The sequence below is a fragment of the Heterodontus francisci genome, chromosome 1 (genome assembly GCF_036365525.1).
Source record: "Heterodontus francisci isolate sHetFra1 chromosome 1, sHetFra1.hap1, whole genome shotgun sequence".
Taxonomy (NCBI): domain Eukaryota; kingdom Metazoa; phylum Chordata; class Chondrichthyes; order Heterodontiformes; family Heterodontidae; genus Heterodontus; species Heterodontus francisci.
In genome coordinates, this window is record NC_090371.1 from 11464025 (window position 1) to 11488134 (window position 24110).

A 24110-nucleotide genomic window follows, 5' to 3' on the forward strand; every position below is an offset into this window, starting at 1 on the left:
CATCCTCAATCGCAAACACATCCTCAGTCACAAAAACATCCACAGTCACAAACACATCCACAGACACAAAGACATCCACAGTCACAAAGACATTCTCAGTCACAAACACATCCTCAGTCACAAAGACATCCACTGTCACAAAGACATTCTCAGTCACAAACACATCCTCAGTCACAAAGACATCCACAGTCACAAACACATCGACAGTCACAAAGACATCCACAGTCACAAACACTTCCACAGTCACAAACACATCCTCAGTCACAAAGACATCCACAGTCACAAAGACATCCACAGTCACAAAGACATTCTCAGTCACAAACACATCCTCAGTCACAAAGACATCCACAGTCACAAAGACATCCTCAATCGCAAACACATCCTCAGTCACAAAGACATCCACAGTCACAAACACATCCTCAGTCACAAAGACATCCTCAGTCACAAAGACATCCTCAATCACAAACACATCCTCAGTCACAAAGACATCCACAGTCACAAACACATCCACAGTCACAAACACATCCACAGACACAAAGAAATCCACAGTCACAAACACATTCCCAGACACAAAGACATCCTCAGTCACAAACACATCCTCAGTCACAAAGACATCCACAGTCACTAAAACATGCCCAGTCACAAATATATCCACAGTCACAAACACATCCACAGTCACAAACAGATCCTCATTCACAAACACATCCTCAGTCACAGACACATCCACAGTCACAAAGATATCCACAGTCACAAACACATCCACAGTCACAACGACTTCCACAGTCACAAAGACATCCACAGTCACAAACACATCCTCAGTCACAAACACATCCACAGTCACAACGACATCCACAGTCACAAAGACATCCACAGTCACAAACACATCCACAGTCGCAAAGACATCCATAGTCACAAACACATCCACAGTCACAAAGACATCCACAGTCACAAACACATCCACAGTCGCAAAGACATCCTCAGTCACAAACACATCATCTGTCACAAAGACATCCACAGTCACAACGACATCCACATTCACAAACACATCCTCAGTCATAAACACATCCTCAGTCACAAACACATCCACAGTCACAAAGACATCCACAGTCACAAACACATCCACAGTCACAAAGACATCCACAGTCACAAACACATCCACAGTCGCAAAGACATCCTCAGTCACAAATACATCCTCAGTCAGAAAGACATCCTCAGTCACAAACACATCCACAGTCACAAAGACATCCACAGTCACAAACACATCCTCAGTCACAAAGACATCCACAGTCACAAACACATCCACAGTCACAAAGACATCCACAGTCACAAAGACATTCTCAGTCACAAACACATCCTCAGTCACAAAGACATCCACAGTCACAAACACATCCACAGTCACAAAGACATCCACAGTCACAAACACTTCCACAGTCACAAACACATCCTCAGTCACAAAGACATCCACAGTCACAAAGACATTCTCAGTCACAAACACATCCACAGTCACAAAGACATTCTCAGTCACAAACACATCCTCAGTCACAAAGACATCCACAGTCACAGAGACATCCACAGTCACAAACACTTCCACAGTCACAAAGACATTCTCAGTCACAAACACATCCACAGTCACAAAGACATTCTCAGTCACAAACACATCCTCAGTCACAAAGACATCCTCAATCGCAAACACATCCTCAGTCACAAAGACATCCACAGTCACAAACACATCCACAGACACAAAGACATCCACAGTCACAAAGACATTCTCAGTCACAAACACATCCTCAGTCACAAAGACATCCACTGTCACAAAGACATTCTCAGTCACAAACACATCCTCAGTCACAAAGACATCCACAGTCACAAACAGATCGACAGTCACAAAGACATCCACAGTCACAAACACTTCCACAGTCACAAACACATCCTCAGTCACAAAGACATCCACAGTCACAAAGACATCCTCAGTCACAAAGACATCCACAGTCACAAACGCATCCTCAGTCACAAACACATCCACAGTCACAACGACGTCCACAGTCACAAAGACATCCACAGTCACAAACACATCCACAGTCGCAAAGACATCCATAGTCACAAACACATCCACAGTCACAAAGACATCCACAGTCACAAACACATCCACAGTCGCAAAGACATCCTCAGTCACAAACACATCCTCTGTCACAAAGACATCCACAGTCACAACGTCATCCACATTCACAAACACATCCTCAGTCATAAACACATCCTCAGTCACAAAGACATCCTCAGTCACAAACACATCCTCAGTCACAAAGACATCCACAGTCACAAACACATCCTCAGTCACAAAGACATCCACAGTCACAAACACATCCACAGTCACAAAGACATCCACAGTCACAAAGCCATTCTCAGTCACAAACACATCCTCAGTCACAAAGACATCCACAGTCACAAACACATCCTCAGTCACAAAGACATCCACAGTCACAAAGACATTCTCAGTCACAAACACATCCACAGTCACAAAGACATTCTCAGTCACAAACACATCCTCAGTCACAAAGACATCCACAGTCACAAAGACATCCACAGTCACAAACACTTCCACAGTCACAAAGACATCCTCAGTCACAAACACATCCTCAGTCACAAAGACATCCACAGTCACTAAAACATGCCCAGTCACAAAGAAATCCACAGTCACAAACACATCCACAGTCACAAACAGATCCTCATTCACAAACACATCCTCAGTCACAGACACATCCACAGTCACAAAGATATCCACAGTCACAAACACATCCACAGTCACAACGACTTCCACAGTCACAAAGACATCCACAGTCACAAACACATCCTCAGTCACAAACACATCCACAGTCACAACGACATCCACAGTCACAAAGACATCCACAGTCACAAACACATCCACAGTCGCAAAGACATCCACCGTCACAAACACATCCTCAGTCACAAAGACATCCACAGTCACAAACATATCCACAGTCACAAAGACATCCACAGTCACAAACACATCCTCAGTCACAAAGACATCCACAGTCACAAACACTTCCTCAGTCGCAAAGACATCCACATTCACAAACACATCCACAGTCACAAACACATCCACAGTCACAAACACATCCACAGTAACAAACACATCCACAGTCACAAACACATCCTCAGTCACAAAGACATCCACAGTCACAAAGACATCCACAGTAACAAACACATCCACAGTAACAAACACATCCACAGTCACAAACACATCCTCAGTCACAAAGACATCCTCAGTCACAAACACATCCACAGTCACTAAGAGATCCACAGTCACAAACACTTCCTCAGTCACAAGGACATCCACATTCACAAACACATCCACAGTCACAAAGACATCCACAGTCACAACGACATCCACATTCACAAACACATCCTCAGTCATAAACACATCCTCAGTCACAAAGACATCCTCAGTCACAAAGACATCCACAGTCACAAACACATCCACAGTCACAAAGACATCCACAGTCACAAACACATCCACAGTCACAAAGACATCCACAGTCACAAACACTTCCACAGTCACAAACACATCCTCAGTCACAAAGACATTCTCAGTCACAAACACATCCTCAGTCACAAAGACATCCACAGTCACAAAGACATCCTCAATCGCAAACACATCCTCAGTCACAAAGACATCCACAGTCACAAACACATCCTCAGTCACAAAGACATCCTCAGTCACAAAGACATCCTCAATCGCAAACACATCCTCAGTCACAAAGACATCCACAGTCACAAACACATCCACAGTCACAAAGACATCCACAGTCACAAAGACATTCTCAGTCACAAACACATCCTCAATCGCAAACACATCCTCAGTCACAAAGACATCCACAGTCACAAACACATCCTCAGTCACAAAGACATCCTCAGTCACAAAGACATCCTCAATCGCAAACACATCCTCAGTCACAAAGACATCCACAGTCACAAACACATCCACAGTCACAAAGACATCCACAGTCACAAAGACATTCTCAGTCACAAACACATCCTCAGTCACAAAGACATCCACAGTCACAAAGACATCCACAGTCACAAAGACATCCACAGTCACAAACACTTCCACAGTCACAAACACATCCTCAGTCACAAAGACATCCACAGTCACAAAGACATTCTCAGTCACAAACACATCCACAGTCACAAAGACATTCTCAGTCACAAACACATCCTCAGTCACAAAGACATCCACAGTCACAAAGACATCCACAGTCACAAACACTTCCACAGTCACAAAGACATTCTCAGTCACAAACACATCCACAGTCACAAAGACATTCTCAGTCACAAACACATCCTCAGTCACAAAGACATCCTCAATCGCAAACACATCCTCAGTCACAAAGACATCCACAGTCACAAACACATCCACAGACACAAAGACATCCACAGTCACAAAGACATTCTCAGTCACAAACACATCCTCAGTCACAAAGACATCCACTGTCACAAAGACATTCTCAGTCACAAACACATCCTCAGTCACAAAGACATCCACAGTCACAAACACATCGACAGTCACAAAGACATCCACAGTCACAAACACTTCCACAGTCACAAACACATCCTCAGTCACAAAGACATCCACAGTCACAAAGACATCCACAGTCACAAAGACATTCTCAGTCACAAACACATCCTCAGTCACAAAGACATCCACAGTCACAAAGACATCCTCAATCGCAAACACATCCTCAGTCACAAAGACATCCACAGTCACAAACACATCCTCAGTCACAAAGACATCCTCAGTCACAAAGACATCCTCAATCACAAACACATCCTCAGTCACAAAGACATCCACAGTCACAAACACATCCACAGTCACAAACACATCCACAGACACAAAGAAATCCACAGTCACAAACACATTCCCAGACACAAAGACATCCTCAGTCACAAACACATCCTCAGTCACAAAGACATCCACAGTCACTAAAACATGCCCAGTCACAAAGACATCCACAGTCACAAACACATCCACAGTCACAAACAGATCCTCATTCACAAACACATCCTCAGTCACAGACACATCCACAGTCACAAAGATATCCACAGTCACAAACACATCCACAGTCACAACGACTTCCACAGTCACAAAGACATCCACAGTCACAAACACATCCTCAGTCACAAACACATCCACAGTCACAACGACATCCACAGTCACAAAGACATCCACAGTCACAAACACATCCACAGTCGCAAAGACATCCATAGTCACAAACACATCCACAGTCACAAAGACATCCACAGTCACAAACACATCCACAGTCGCAAAGACATCCTCAGTCACAAACACATCATCTGTCACAAACACTTCCACAGTCACAAACACATCCTCAGTCACAAAGACATTCTCAGTCACAAACACATCCTCAGTCACAAAGACATCCACAGTCACAAAGACATCCTCAATCGCAAACACATCCTCAGTCACAAAGACATCCACAGTCACAAACACATCCTCAGTCACAAAGACATCCTCAGTCACAAAGACATCCTCAATCGCAAACACATCCTCAGTCACAAAGACATCCACAGTCACAAACACATCCACAGTCACAAAGACATCCACAGTCACAAAGACATTCTCAGTCACAAACACATCCTCAATCGCAAACACATCCTCAGTCACAAAGACATCCACAGTCACAAACACATCCTCAGTCACAAAGACATCCTCAGTCACAAAGACATCCTCAATCGCAAACACATCCTCAGTCACAAAGACATCCACAGTCACAAACACATCCACAGTCACAAAGACATCCACAGTCACAAAGACATTCTCAGTCACAAACACATCCTCAGTCACAAAGACATCCACAGTCACAAACACATCCACAGTCACAAAGACATCCACAGTCACAAACACTTCCACAGTCACAAACACATCCTCAGTCACAAAGACATCCACAGTCACAAAGACATTCTCAGTCACAAACACATCCACAGTCACAAAGACATTCTCAGTCACAAACACATCCTCAGTCACAAAGACATCCACAGTCACAAAGACATCCACAGTCACAAACACTTCCACAGTCACAAAGACATTCTCAGTCACAAACACATCCACAGTCACAAAGACATTCTCAGTCACAAACACATCCTCAGTCACAAAGACATCCTCAATCGCAAACACATCCTCAGTCACAAAAACATCCACAGTCACAAACACATCCACAGACACAAAGACATCCACAGTCACAAAGACATTCTCAGTCACAAACACATCCTCAGTCACAAAGACATCCACTGTCACAAAGACATTCTCAGTCACAAACACATCCTCAGTCACAAAGACATCCACAGTCACAAACACATCGACAGTCACAAAGACATCCACAGTCACAAACACTTCCACAGTCACAAACACATCCTCAGTCACAAAGACATCCACAGTCACAAAGACATCCACAGTCACAAAGACATTCTCAGTCACAAACACATCCTCAGTCACAAAGACATCCACAGTCACAAAGACATCCTCAATCGCAAACACATCCTCAGTCACAAAGACATCCACAGTCACAAACACATCCTCAGTCACAAAGACATCCTCAGTCACAAAGACATCCTCAATCACAAACACATCCTCAGTCACAAAGACATCCACAGTCACAAACACATCCACAGTCACAAACACATCCACAGACACAAAGAAATCCACAGTCACAAACACATTCCCAGACACAAAGACATCCTCAGTCACAAACACATCCTCAGTCACAAAGACATCCACAGTCACTAAAACATGCCCAGTCACAAATATATCCACAGTCACAAACACATCCACAGTCACAAACAGATCCTCATTCACAAACACATCCTCAGTCACAGACACATCCACAGTCACAAAGATATCCACAGTCACAAACACATCCACAGTCACAACGACTTCCACAGTCACAAAGACATCCACAGTCACAAACACATCCTCAGTCACAAACACATCCACAGTCACAACGACATCCACAGTCACAAAGACATCCACAGTCACAAACACATCCACAGTCGCAAAGACATCCATAGTCACAAACACATCCACAGTCACAAAGACATCCACAGTCACAAACACATCCACAGTCGCAAAGACATCCTCAGTCACAAACACATCATCTGTCACAAAGACATCCACAGTCACAACGACATCCACATTCACAAACACATCCTCAGTCATAAACACATCCTCAGTCACAAACACATCCACAGTCACAAAGACATCCACAGTCACAAACACATCCACAGTCACAAAGACATCCACAGTCACAAACACATCCACAGTCGCAAAGACATCCTCAGTCACAAATACATCCTCAGTCAGAAAGACATCCTCAGTCACAAACACATCCACAGTCACAAAGACATCCACAGTCACAAACACATCCTCAGTCACAAAGACATCCACAGTCACAAACACATCCACAGTCACAAAGACATCCACAGTCACAAAGACATTCTCAGTCACAAACACATCCTCAGTCACAAAGACATCCACAGTCACAAACACATCCACAGTCACAAAGACATCCACAGTCACAAACACTTCCACAATCACAAACACATCCTCAGTCACAAAGACATCCACAGTCACAAAGACATTCTCAGTCACAAACACATCCACAGTCACAAAGACATTCTCAGTCACAAACACATCCTCAGTCACAAAGACATCCACAGTCACAGAGACATCCACAGTCACAAACACTTCCACAGTCACAAAGACATTCTCAGTCACAAACACATCCACAGTCACAAAGACATTCTCAGTCACAAACACATCCTCAGTCACAAAGACATCCTCAATCGCAAACACATCCTCAGTCACAAAGACATCCACAGTCACAAACACATCCACAGACACAAAGACATCCACAGTCACAAAGACATTCTCAGTCACAAACACATCCTCAGTCACAAAGACATCCACTGTCACAAAGACATTCTCAGTCACAAACACATCCTCAGTCACAAAGACATCCACAGTCACAAACAGATCGACAGTCACAAAGACATCCACAGTCACAAACACTTCCACAGTCACAAACACATCCTCAGTCACAAAGACATCCACAGTCACAAAGACATCCTCAGTCACAAAGACATCCACAGTCACAAACGCATCCTCAGTCACAAACACATCCACAGTCACAACGACGTCCACAGTCACAAAGACATCCACAGTCACAAACACATCCACAGTCGCAAAGACATCCATAGTCACAAACACATCCACAGTCACAAAGACATCCACAGTCACAAACACATCCACAGTCGCAAAGACATCCTCAGTCACAAACACATCCTCTGTCACAAAGACATCCACAGTCACAACGTCATCCACATTCACAAACACATCCTCAGTCATAAACACATCCTCAGTCACAAAGACATCCTCAGTCACAAACACATCCTCAGTCACAAAGACATCCACAGTCACAAACACATCCTCAGTCACAAAGACATCCACAGTCACAAACACATCCACAGTCACAAAGACATCCACAGTCACAAAGCCATTCTCAGTCACAAACACATCCTCAGTCACAAAGACATCCACAGTCACAAACACATCCTCAGTCACAAAGACATCCACAGTCACAAAGACATTCTCAGTCACAAACACATCCACAGTCACAAAGACATCAACAGACACAAACACATCCTCAGTCACAAAGACATCCACAGTCACAAAGACATCCACAGTCACAAACACTTCCACAGTCACAAAGACATCCTCAGTCACAAACACATCCTCAGTCACAAAGACATCCACAGTCACTAAAACATGCCCAGTCACAAAGACATCCACAGTCACAAACACATCCACAGTCACAAACAGATCCTCATTCACAAACACATCCTCAGTCACAGACACATCCACAGTCACAAAGATATCCACAGTCACAAACACATCCACAGTCACAACGACTTCCACAGTCACAAAGACATCCACAGTCACAAACACATCCTCAGTCACAAACACATCCACAGTCACAACGACATCCACAGTCACAAAGACATCCACAGTCACAAACACATCCACAGTCGCAAAGACATCCACCGTCACAAACACATCCTCAGTCACAAAGACATCCACAGTCACAAACATATCCACAGTCACAAAGACATCCACAGTCACAAACACATCCTCAGTCACAAAGACATCCACAGTCACAAACACTTCCTCAGTCGCAAAGACATCCACATTCACAAACACATCCACAGTCACAAACACATCCACAGTCACAAACACATCCACAGTAACAAACACATCCACAGTCACAAACACATCCTCAGTCACAAAGACATCCACAGTCACAAAGACATCCACAGTAACAAACACATCCACAGTAACAAACACATCCACAGTCACAAACACATCCTCAGTCACAAAGACATCCTCAGTCACAAACACATCCACAGTCACTAAGAGATCCACAGTCACAAACACTTCCTCAGTCACAAGGACATCCACATTCACAAACACATCCACAGTCACAAAGACATCCACAGTCACAACGACATCCACATTCACAAACACATCCTCAGTCATAAACACATCCTCAGTCACAAAGACATCCTCAGTCACAAAGACATCCACAGTCACAAACACATCCACAGTCACAAAGACATCCACAGTCACAAACACATCCACAGTCACAAAGACATCCACAGTCACAAACACTTCCACAGTCACAAACACATCCTCAGTCACAAAGACATTCTCAGTCACAAACACATCCTCAGTCACAAAGACATCCACAGTCACAAAGACATCCTCAATCGCAAACACATCCTCAGTCACAAAGACATCCACAGTCACAAACACATCCTCAGTCACAAAGACATCCTCAGTCACAAAGACATCCTCAATCGCAAACACATCCTCAGTCACAAAGACATCCACAGTCACAAACACATCCACAGTCACAAAGACATCCACAGTCACAAAGACATTCTCAGTCACAAACACATCCTCAATCGCAAACACATCCTCAGTCACAAAGACATCCACAGTCACAAACACATCCTCAGTCACAAAGACATCCTCAGTCACAAAGACATCCTCAATCGCAAACACATCCTCAGTCACAAAGACATCCACAGTCACAAACACATCCACAGTCACAAAGACATCCACAGTCACAAAGACATTCTCAGTCACAAACACATCCTCAGTCACAAAGACATCCACAGTCACAAAGACATCCACAGTCACAAAGACATCCACAGTCACAAACACTTCCACAGTCACAAACACATCCTCAGTCACAAAGACATCCACAGTCACAAAGACATTCTCAGTCACAAACACATCCACAGTCACAAAGACATTCTCAGTCACAAACACATCCTCAGTCACAAAGACATCCACAGTCACAAAGACATCCACAGTCACAAACACTTCCACAGTCACAAAGACATTCTCAGTCACAAACACATCCACAGTCACAAAGACATTCTCAGTCACAAACACATCCTCAGTCACAAAGACATCCTCAATCGCAAACACATCCTCAGTCACAAAGACATCCACAGTCACAAACACATCCACAGACACAAAGACATCCACAGTCACAAAGACATTCTCAGTCACAAACACATCCTCAGTCACAAAGACATCCACTGTCACAAAGACATTCTCAGTCACAAACACATCCTCAGTCACAAAGACATCCACAGTCACAAACACATCGACAGTCACAAAGACATCCACAGTCACAAACACTTCCACAGTCACAAACACATCCTCAGTCACAAAGACATCCACAGTCACAAAGACATCCACAGTCACAAAGACATTCTCAGTCACAAACACATCCTCAGTCACAAAGACATCCACAGTCACAAAGACATCCTCAATCGCAAACACATCCTCAGTCACAAAGACATCCACAGTCACAAACACATCCTCAGTCACAAAGACATCCTCAGTCACAAAGACATCCTCAATCACAAACACATCCTCAGTCACAAAGACATCCACAGTCACAAACACATCCACAGTCACAAACACATCCACAGACACAAAGAAATCCACAGTCACAAACACATTCCCAGACACAAAGACATCCTCAGTCACAAACACATCCTCAGTCACAAAGACATCCACAGTCACTAAAACATGCCCAGTCACAAAGACATCCACAGTCACAAACACATCCACAGTCACAAACAGATCCTCATTCACAAACACATCCTCAGTCACAGACACATCCACAGTCACAAAGATATCCACAGTCACAAACACATCCACAGTCACAACGACTTCCACAGTCACAAAGACATCCACAGTCACAAACACATCCTCAGTCACAAACACATCCACAGTCACAACGACATCCACAGTCACAAAGACATCCACAGTCACAAACACATCCACAGTCGCAAAGACATCCATAGTCACAAACACATCCACAGTCACAAAGACATCCACAGTCACAAACACATCCACAGTCGCAAAGACATCCTCAGTCACAAACACATCATCTGTCACAAAGACATCCACAGTCACAACGACATCCACATTCACAAACACATCCTCAGTCATAAACACATCCTCAGTCACAAACACATCCACAGTCACAAAGACATCCACAGTCACAAACACATCCTCAGTCACAAAGACATCCACAGTCACAAACACATCCACAGTCGCAAAGACATCCTCAGTCACAAACACATCCTCAGTCAGAAAGACATCCTCAGTCACAAACACATCCACAGTCACAAAGACATCCACAGTCACAAACACATCCTCAGTCACAAAGACATCCACAGTCACAAACACATCCACAGTCACAAAGACATCCACAGTCACAAAGACATTCTCAGTCACAAACACATCCTCAGTCACAAAGACATCCACAGTCACAAACACATCCACAGTCACAAAGACATCCACAGTCACAAACACTTCCACAGTCACAAACACATCCTCAGTCACAAAGACATCCACAGTCACAAAGACATTCTCAGTCACAAACACATCCACAGTCACAAAGACATTCTCAGTCACAAACACATCCTCAGTCACAAAGACATCCACAGTCACAGAGACATCCACAGTCACAAACACTTCCACAGTCACAAAGACATTCTCAGTCACAAACACATCCACAGTCACAAAGACATTCTCAGTCACAAACACATCCTCAGTCACAAAGACATCCTCAATCGCAAACACATCCTCAGTCACAAAGACATCCACAGTCACAAACACATCCACAGACACAAAGACATCCACAGTCACAAAGACATTCTCAGTCACAAACACATCCTCAGTCACAAAGACATCCACTGTCACAAAGACATTCTCAGTCACAAACACATCCTCAGTCACAAAGACATCCACAGTCACAAACAGATCGACAGTCACAAAGACATCCACAGTCACAAACACTTCCACAGTCACAAACACATCCTCAGTCACAAAGACATCCTCAGTCACAAAGACATCCTCAGTCACAAAGACATCCACAGTCACAAACGCATCCTCAGTCACAAACACATCCACAGTCACAACGACGTCCACAGTCACAAAGACATCCACAGTCACAAACACATCCACAGTCTCAAAGACATCCATAGTCACAAACACATCCACAGTCACAAAGACATCCACAGTCACAAACACATCCACAGTCGCAAAGACATCCTCAGTCACAAACACATCCTCTGTCACAAAGACATCCACAGTCACAACGTCATCCACATTCACAAACACATCCTCAGTCATAAACACATCCTCAGTCACAAAGACATCCTCAGTCACAAACACATCCTCAGTCACAAAGACATCCACAGTCACAAACACATCCTCAGTCACAAAGACATCCACAGTCACAAACACATCCACAGTCACAAAGACATCCACAGTCACAAAGACATCCACAGTCACAAACACATCCACAGTCACAAAGACATCCACAGTCACAAACACATCCTCAGTCACAAAGACATCCACTGTCACAAAGACATTCTCAGTCACAAACACATCCTCAGTCACAAAGACATCCACAGTCACAAACAGATCGACAGTCACAAAGACATCCACAGTCACAAACACTTCCACAGTCACAAACACATCCTCAGTCACAAAGACATCCACAGTCACAAAGACATCCTCAGTCACAAAGACATCCACAGTCACAAACGCATCCTCAGTCACAAACACATCCACAGTCACAACGACGTCCACAGTCACAAAGACATCCACAGTCACAAACACATCCACAGTCGCAAAGACATCCATAGTCACAAACACATCCACAGTCACAAAGACATCCACAGTCACAAACACATCCACAGTCGCAAAGACATCCTCAGTCACAAACACATCCTCTGTCACAAAGACATCCACAGTCACAACGTCATCCACATTCACAAACACATCCTCAGTCATAAACACATCCTCAGTCACAAAGACATCCTCAGTCACAAACACATCCTCAGTCACAAAGACATCCACAGTCACAAACACATCCTCAGTCACAAAGACATCCACAGTCACAAACACATCCACAGTCACAAAGACATCCACAGTCACAAAGACATTCTCAGTCACAAACACATCCTCAGTCACAAAGACATCCACAGTCACAAACACATCCTCAGTCACAAAGACATCCACAGTCACAAAGACATTCTCAGTCACAAACACATCCACAGGCACAAAGACATTCTCAGTCACAAACACATCCTCAGTCACAAAGACATCCACAGTCACAAAGACATCCACAGTCACAAACACTTCCACAGTCACAAAGACATTCTCAGTCACAAACACTTCCTCAGTCACAAAGAAATCCTCAATCGCAAACACATCCTCAGTCACAAAGACATCCACAGTCACAAACACATCCACAGACACAAAGACATCCACAGTCACAAAGACATTCTCAGTCACAAACACATCCTCAGTCACAAAGACATCCACTGTCACAAAGACATTCTCAGTCACAAACACATCCTCAGTCACAAAGACATCCTCAGTCACAAACACATCGACAGTCACAAAGACATCCACAGTCACAAACACTTCCACAGTCACAAACACATCCTCAGTCACAAAGACATCCACAGTCACAAAGACATCCACAGTCACAAAGACATTCTCAGTCACAAACACATCCTCAGTCACAAAGACATCCACAGTCACAAAGACATTCTCAGTCACAAACACATCCACAGTCACAAAGACATCCACAGTCACAAACACATCCACAGTCACAAACACATCCACAGACACAAAGACATCCACAGTCACAAAGACATCCACAGTCACAAACACATCCTCAGTCACAAACACAGCCTCAGTCACAAAGACATCCACAGTCACTAAAACATGCCCAGTCACAAAGACATCCACAGTCACAAACACATCCACAGTCACAAACAGATCCCCATTCACAAACACATCCTCAGTCTCAGACACATCCACAGTCACAAAGATATCCACAGTCACAAACACATCCACAGTCACAACGACATCCACAGTCACAAAGACATCCACAGTCACAAAGACATCCACAGTCACAAACACATCCTCTGTCACAAAGACATCCACAGTCACAAACACATCCGCAGTCACAAACATACCCAGTGACAAACTCATCCTCAGTCACAAAGACATCCACAGTCACAAACACATCTACAGTGACAAATACATCCACAGTCACAAACACATCCTCAGTCACAAAGACATCCACAGTCACAAACACATCTACAGTAACAGATACATCCACAGTCACAAACACATCCAGTCACAAAGACATCCACATTCACAAAGACATCCACAGTCACAAAGACATCCACAGTCACAAACACATCCTCAGTCACAAAGACATCCACAGTCACAAACACATCCACAGTCACAAACACATCCACAGACACAAAGACATCCACAGTCACAAAGACATCCACAGTCACAAACACATCCTCATTCACAAACACAGCCTCAGTCACAAAGACATCCACAGTCACAAACACATCCTCAGTCACAGACACATCCACAGTCACAAAGATATCCACAGTCACAAACACATCCACAGTCACAACGACATCCACAGTCACAATGGCATCCACAGTCACAAACACATCCACAGTCACAAAGACATCCACAGTCACAAACACATCCTCAGTCACAAAGACATCCACAGTCACAAACACATCCACAGTCACAAAGACATCCAAATTCACAAAGACATCCTCAGTCGCAAAACATCCTCAGTCGCAAAGACATCCATAGTCACAAACACATCCTCAGTCACAAAGACATCCACAGTCACAAATAATCCTCAGTCACAAAGACATCCATAGTCACAAACACATCCTCAGTCACAAAGACATCCACAGTCACAAACACATCCACAGTCACAAAGACATCCTCAGTCACAAAGACATCCACAGTCACAAACACATCCACAGTCACAAAGACATCCACAGTCACAAAGACATCCTCAGTCACAAACACATCCACAGTCACAAAGACATCCTCAGTCTCAAACACATCCTCTGTCACAAAGACATCCACAGTCACAAAGACATCCACATTCAATAACACATCCTCAGTCACAAAGACATCCTCATTCACAAACACATCCTCAGTCACAAACACATCCACAGTCACAAACATACCCAGTGACAAACTCATCCTCAGTCACAAAGACATCCACAGTCACAAACACATCTACAGTAACAAATAAATCCACAGTCACAAACACATCCTCAGTCACAAAGACATCCACAGTCACAAACACATCTACAGTAACAGATACATCCACAGTCAAAAACACATAAACTGTCACAAACACACACAGTCACAAACACATCCAGTCACAAAGACATCCACAGTCACAAAGACATCCACAGTCACAAACACATCCACAGTCACAAAGACATCCACAGTCACAAACACATCCTCAGTCACAAAGACCTCCACAGTCACAAACACATCCACAGTCACAAAGACATCCACAGTCACAAACACATCCTCAGTCACAAAGACATCCACAGTCACAAACACAATCACAGTCACAAAGACATCCACAGTCACAAACACATCCTCAGTCACAAAGACATCCTCAGTCACAAACACATCCACAGTCACAAAGACATCCACAGTCACAAACACATCCTCAGTCACAAAGACATCCACAGTCACAAACACATCCACAGTCACAAAGACATCCAAAGTCACAAAGACATCCTCAGTCGCAAAGACATCCACAGTCACAAACACACCCAGTCACAAAGACATCCACAGTCACAAAGACATCCACCGTCACAAACACACCCAGTCACAAATACATCCACAGTCAAAAAGACATCCACAGTCACAAACACATCCTCAGTCACAAACACATCCACAGTCACAAAGACATCCACAGTCACAAGCACATCCACAATAACAAACACATCCACAGTCACAAAGACATCCACAGTCACAAACACATCCTCAGTCACAAAGACATCCTCAGTCACAAACACACACAGTCACAAACACATCCACAGTCACAAACACATCCTCAGTCACAAACACATCCTCAGTCACAAACACATCCACAGTCACAAACACATCCTCAGTCACAAAGACATCCACAGTCACAAAGACATCCACAGTCACAAACACATCCTCAGTCACAAACAATTCCACAGTCACAAACACATCCACAGTCACAAACACATCCACAATAACAAAGACATCCACAGTCACAAACACATCCACAGTCACAAAGACATCCACAGTCACAAACACATCCTCAGTCACAAAGACATCCACAGTCACAAACACATCCACAATAACAAAGAAATCCACAGTCACAAACACATCCACAGTCACAAAGACATCCACAGTCACAAACACATCCTCAGTCACAAAGACATCCACAGTCACAAACACATCCACAGTCACAAAGACATCCACAGTCACAAACACATCCTCAATCACAAAGACATCCTCAGTCACAAACACATCCACAGTAACAAACACATCCTCAGTCACAAAGACATCCACAGTCATAAACACATCCACAGTCACAAACACATCCACAGTCACAAACACATCCACAGTCATAAACACATCCACAGTCACAAAGACATCCACAGTCACAAAGACATCCACAGTCATAAACACATCCACAGTCACAAACACATCCACAGTCACAAAGACATCCACAGTCACAAACACATCCTCAGTCATAAACACATCCACAGTCACAAAGACATCCACAGTCACAAACACATCCACAGTCACAAACACATCCACAGTCACAAAGACATCCACAGTCACAAACACATCCTCAGTCACAAACACATCCAAAGTCACAAAGACATCCACAGTTAGAAACACATCCTCAGTCACAAACACATCCACAGGCACAAAGACATCCACAGTCACAAAGACATCCACTGTCACAAACACACACAGTCACAAACACATCCAGTCACAAAGACATCCACAGTCACAAACACATCCACAGTCACAAAGACATCCACAGTCACAAACACATCCTCAGTCACAAAGACATCCACAGTCACAAACACATTAACAGTCACAAAGACATCCACAGACACAAAGACATCCACAGTCACAAACACATCCTCAGTCACAAACACATCCACAGTCACAAACACATCCTCAGTCACAAAGACATCCACAGTCACAAACACATCCACAGTCACAAAGACATCCACAGTCACAAACACATCCTCAGTCACAAAGACATCCACAGTCACAAACACATCCACAGTCACAAAGACATCCACAGTCACAAACACATCCTCAGTCACAAAGACATCCACAGTCACAAACACATCCACAGTCACAAAGACATCCAAAGTCACAAAGACATCCTCAGTCGCAAAGACATCCTCAGTCGCAAAGACATCCACAGTCACAAACACATCCACAGTCATAAACACATCCACAGTCACAAAGAAATCCACAGTCACAAACACATCCTCTGTCACAAAGACATCCACAGTCATAAACACATCCTCAGTCACAAAGACATCCACAGTCACAAAGACATCCACAGTCACAAAGACATCCACAATCACAAAGACATCCACAGTCATAAACACATCCTCTGTCACAAAGACATCCACAGTCATAAACACATCCACAGTCACAAAGAAATCCACAGTCACAAACACATCCTCTGTCACAAAGACATCCACAGTCATAAACACATCCTCTGTCACAAAGACATCCACAGTCATAATCACATCCTCTGTCACAAACACATCCACAGTCACAAACATGCCCAGTCACAAACACATCCACAGTGACAAACACATCCACAGTCACAAACACATCCTCAGTCACAAACACATCCTCAGTCACAAAGACATCCACAGTCACAAACACATCCTCAGTCACAAACACATCCTCAGTCACAAACACCCCGAGCCACAATGACATCCTCAGTCACAAACACACCCAGTCACAAACACACCCAGTCACATAGACATCCACAGTCACAAACACATGCACAGTCACAAACAAATCCACAGTCACAAAGACATCCTGAACACAAACACATCCACAGTCACAACCACATCCTCAGTCACAAACACATCCACAGTCACAAACACACCCAGTCACAAACACATCCTCAGTCACAAACACATGCACAGTCACAAACACACCCAATCACAAACACACCCAGTCACAAACACATCCACAGTCACAAAGACATCCTCAGTCACAAACACCTCCTCAGTCACAAACACATCCTCAGTCACAAAGACATCCACAGTCACAAACACATCCTCAGTCACAAACAAATCCACAGTCACAAAGACATCCTGAACACAAACACATCCACAGTCACAACCACATCCTCAGTAACAAACACATCCACAGTCACAAACACACCCAGTCACAAACACATCCTCAGTCACAAACACATCCACAGGCACAAAGACATCCACAGTCACAAAGACATCCACTGTCACAAACACACACAGTCACAAACACATCCAGTCACAAAGACATCCACAGTCACAAACACATCCACAGTCACAAAGACATCCACAGTCACAAACACATCCTCAGTCACAAAGACATCCACAGTCACAAACACATTAACAGTCACAAAGACATCCACAGACACAAAGACATCCACAGTCACAAACACATCCTCAGTCACAAACACATCCACAGTCACAAACACATCCTCAGTCACAAAGACATCCACAGTCACAAACACATCCACAGTCACAAAGACATCCACAGTCACAAACACATCCTCAGTCACAAAGACATCCACAGTCACAAACACATCCACAGTCACAAAGACATCCACAGTCACAAACACATCCTCAGTCACAAAGACATCCACAGTCACAAACACATCCACAGTCACAAAGACATCCAAAGTCACAAAGACATCCTCAGTCGCAAAGACATCCTCAGTCGCAAAGACATCCACAGTCACAAACACATCCACAGTCATAAACACATCCACAGTCACAAAGAAATCCACAGTCACAAATACATCCTCTGTCACAAAGACATCCACAGTCATAAACACATCCTCAGTCACAAAGACATCCACAGTCACAAAGACATCCACAGTCACAAAGACATCCACAATCACAAAGACATCCACAGTCATAAACACATCCTCTGTCACAAAGACATCCACAGTCATAAACACATCCACAGTCACAAAGAAATCCACAGTCACAAACACATCCTCTGTCACAAAGACATCCACAGTCATAAACACATCCTCTGTCACAAATACATCCACAGTCAAAAAGACATCCACAGTCACAAACACATCCTCAGTCACAAACACATCCACAGTCACAAAGACATCCACAGTCTCAAACACATCCTCAGTCACAAAGACATCCACAGTCACAAGCACATCCACAATAACAAACACATCCACAGTCACAAAGACATCCACAGTCACAAACACATCCTCAGTCACAAAGACATCCTCAGTCACAAACACACACAGTCACAAACACATCCACAGTCACAAACACATCCACAGTCACAAACACATCCTCAGTCACAAAGACATCCACAGTCACAAAGACATCCACAGTCTCAAACACATCCTCAGTCACAAAGACATCCACAGTCACAAGCACATCCACAATAACAAACACATCCACAGTCACAAAGACATCCACAGTCACAAACACATCCTCAGTCACAAAGACATCCTCAGTCACAAACACACACAGTCACAAACACATCCACAGTCACAAACACATCCTCAGTCACAAACACATCCTCAGTCACAAACACATCCACAGTCACAAACACATCCACAGTCACAAACACATCTTCAGTCACAAAGACATCCACAGTCACAAAGACATCCACAGTCACAAACACATCCTCAGTCACAAACACTTCCACAGTCACAAACACATCCACAGTCACAAACACATCCACAGTCACAAAGACATCCACAGTCACAAACACATCCTCAGTCACAAAGACATCCACAGTCACAAACACATCCACAATAACAAAGACATCCACAGTCACAAACACATCCACAGTCACAAAGACATCCACAGTCACAAACACATCCTCAGTCACAAAGACATCCACAGTCACAAACACATCCACAGTCACAAAGACATCCACAGTCACAAACACATCCTCAATCACAAACACATCCACAATCACAAAGACATCCACAGTCATAAACACATCCTCAGTCACAAACACTTCCACAGTCACAAACACATCCACAGTCACAAACACATCCACAGTCACAAAGACATCCACAGTCACAAACACATCCTCAGTCACAAAGACATCCACAGTCACAAACACATCCACAATAACAAAGACATCCACAGTCACAAACACATCCTCAGTCACAAAGACATCCACAGTCACAAACACATCCACAGTCACAAAGACATCCTCAGTCACAAACACATCCACAGTAACAAACACATCCTCAGTCACAAAGACATCCACAGTCATAAACACATCCACAGTCACAAACACATCCACAGTCACAAAGACATCCACAGTCATAAACACATCCACAGTCACAAACACATCCACAGTCACAAAGACATCCACAGTCACAAACACATCCTCAGTCATAAACACATCCACAGTCACAAAGACATCCACAGTCACAAACACATCCACAGTCACAAACACATCCACAGTCACAAAGACATCCACAGCCACAAACACATCCTCAGTCACAAACACATCCAAAGTCACAAAGACATCCACAGTTAGAAACACATCCTCAGTCACAAACACATCCACAGGCACAAAGACATCCACAGTCACAAAGACATCCACTGTCACAAACACACACAGTCACAAACACATCCAGTTACAAAGACATCCACAGTCACAAACACATCCACAGTCACAAAGACATCCACAGTCACAAACACATCCTCAGTCACAAAGACATCCACTGTCACAAACACATTAACAGTCACAAAGACATCCACAGACACAAAGACATCCACAGTCACAAACACATCCTCAGTCACAAACACATCCACAGTCACAAACACATCCTCAGTCACAAAGACATCCACAGTCACAAACACATCCACAGTCACAAAGACATCCACAGTCACAAACACATCCTCAGTCACAAAGACATCCACAGTCACAAACACATCCACAGTCACAAAGACATCCACAGTCACAAACACATCCTCAGTCACAAAGACATCCACAGTCACAAACACATCCACAGTCACAAAGACATCCAAAGTCACAAAGACATCCTCAGTCGCAAAGACATCCTCAGTCGCAAAGACATCCACAGTCACAAACACATCCACAGTCATAAACACATCCACAGTCACAAAGAAATCCACAGTCACAAACACATCCTCTGTCACAAAGACATCCACAGTCATAAACACATCCTCAGTCACAAAGACATCCACAGTCACAAAGACATCCACAGTCACAAAGACATCCACAATCACAAAGACATCCACAGTCATAAACACATCCTCTGTCACAAAGACATCCACAGTCATAAACACATCCACAGTCACAAAGAAATCCACAGTCACAAACACATCCTCTGTCGCAAAGACATCCACAGTCATAAACACATCCTCTGTCACAAAGACATCCACAGTCATAAACACATCCTCTGTCACAAACACATCCACAGTCACAAACATGCCCAGTCACAAACACATCCACAGTGACAAACACATCCACAGTCACAAACACATCCTCAGTCACAAACACATCCTCAGTCACAAAGACATCCACAGTCACAAACACATCCTCAGTCACAAACACATCCTCAGTCACAAACACACCGAGCCACAATGACATCCTCAGTCACAAACACACCCAGTCACAAACACACCCAGTCACATAGACATCCACAGTCACAAACACATCCTCAGTCACAAACAAATCCACAGTCACAAAGACATCCTGAACACAAACACATCCACAGTCACAACCACATCCTCAGTCACAAACACATCCACAGTCACAAACACACCCAGTCACAAACACATCCTCAGTCACAAACACATGCACAGTCACAAACACACCCAATCACAAACACACCCAGTCACAAACACATCCACAGTCACAAAGACATCCTCAGTCACAAACACCTCCTCAGTCACAAACACATCCTCAGTCACAAAGACATCCACAGTCACAAACACATCCTCAGTCACAAACAAATCCACAGTCACAAAGACATCCTGAACACAAACACATCCACAGTCACAACCACATCCTCAGTCACAAACACATCCACAGTCACAAACACACCCAGTCACAAACACATCCTCAGTCACAAACACATCCTCAGTCACAAACACATCCACAGGCACAAAGACATCCACAGTCACAAAGACATCCACTGTCACAAACACACACAGTCACAAACACATCCAGTCACAAAGACATCCACAGTCACAAACACATCCACAGTCACAAAGACATCCACAGTCACAAACACATCCTCAGTCACAAAGACATCCACAGTCACAAACACATTAACAGTCACAAAGACATCCACAGACACAAAGACATCCACAGTCACAAACACATCCTCAGTCACAAACACATCCACAGTCACAAACACATCCTCAGTCACAAAGACATCCACAGTCACAAACACATCCACAGTCACAAAGACATCCACAGTCACAAACACATCCTCAGTCACAAAGACATCCACAGTCACAAACACATCCACAGTCACAAAGACATCCACAGTCACAAACACATCCTCAGTCACAAAGACATCCACAGTCACAAACACATCCACAGTCACAAAGACATCCAAAGTCACAAAGACATCCTCAGTCGCAAAGACATCCTCAGTCGCAAAGACATCCACAGTCACAAACACATCCACAGTCATAAACACATCCACAGTCACAAAGAAATCCACAGTCACAAACACATCCTCTGTCACAAAGACATCCACAGTCATAAACACATCCTCAGTCACAAAGACATCCACAGTCACAAAGACATCCACAGTCACAAAGACATCCACAATCACAAAGACATCCACAGTCATAAACACATCCTCTGTCACAAAGACATCCACAGTCATAAACACATCCACAGTCACAAAGAAATCCACAGTCACAAACACATCCTCTGTCACAAAGACATCCACAGTCATAAACACATCCTCTGTCACAAAGACATCCACAGTCATAAACACATCCTCTGTCACAAACACATCCACAGTCACAAACATGCCCAGTCACAAACACATCCACAGTGACAAACACATCCACAGTCACAAACACATCCTCAGTCACAAACACATCCTCAGTCACAAAGACATCCACAGTCACAAACACATCCTCAGTCACAAACACATCCTCAGTCACAAACACACCGAGCCACAATGACATCCTCAGTCACAAACACACCCAGTCACAAACACACCCAGTCACATAGACATCCACAGTCACAAACACATCCTCAGTCACAAACAAATCCACAGTCACAAAGACATCCTGAACACAAACACATCCACAGTCACAACCACATCCTCAGTCACAAACAC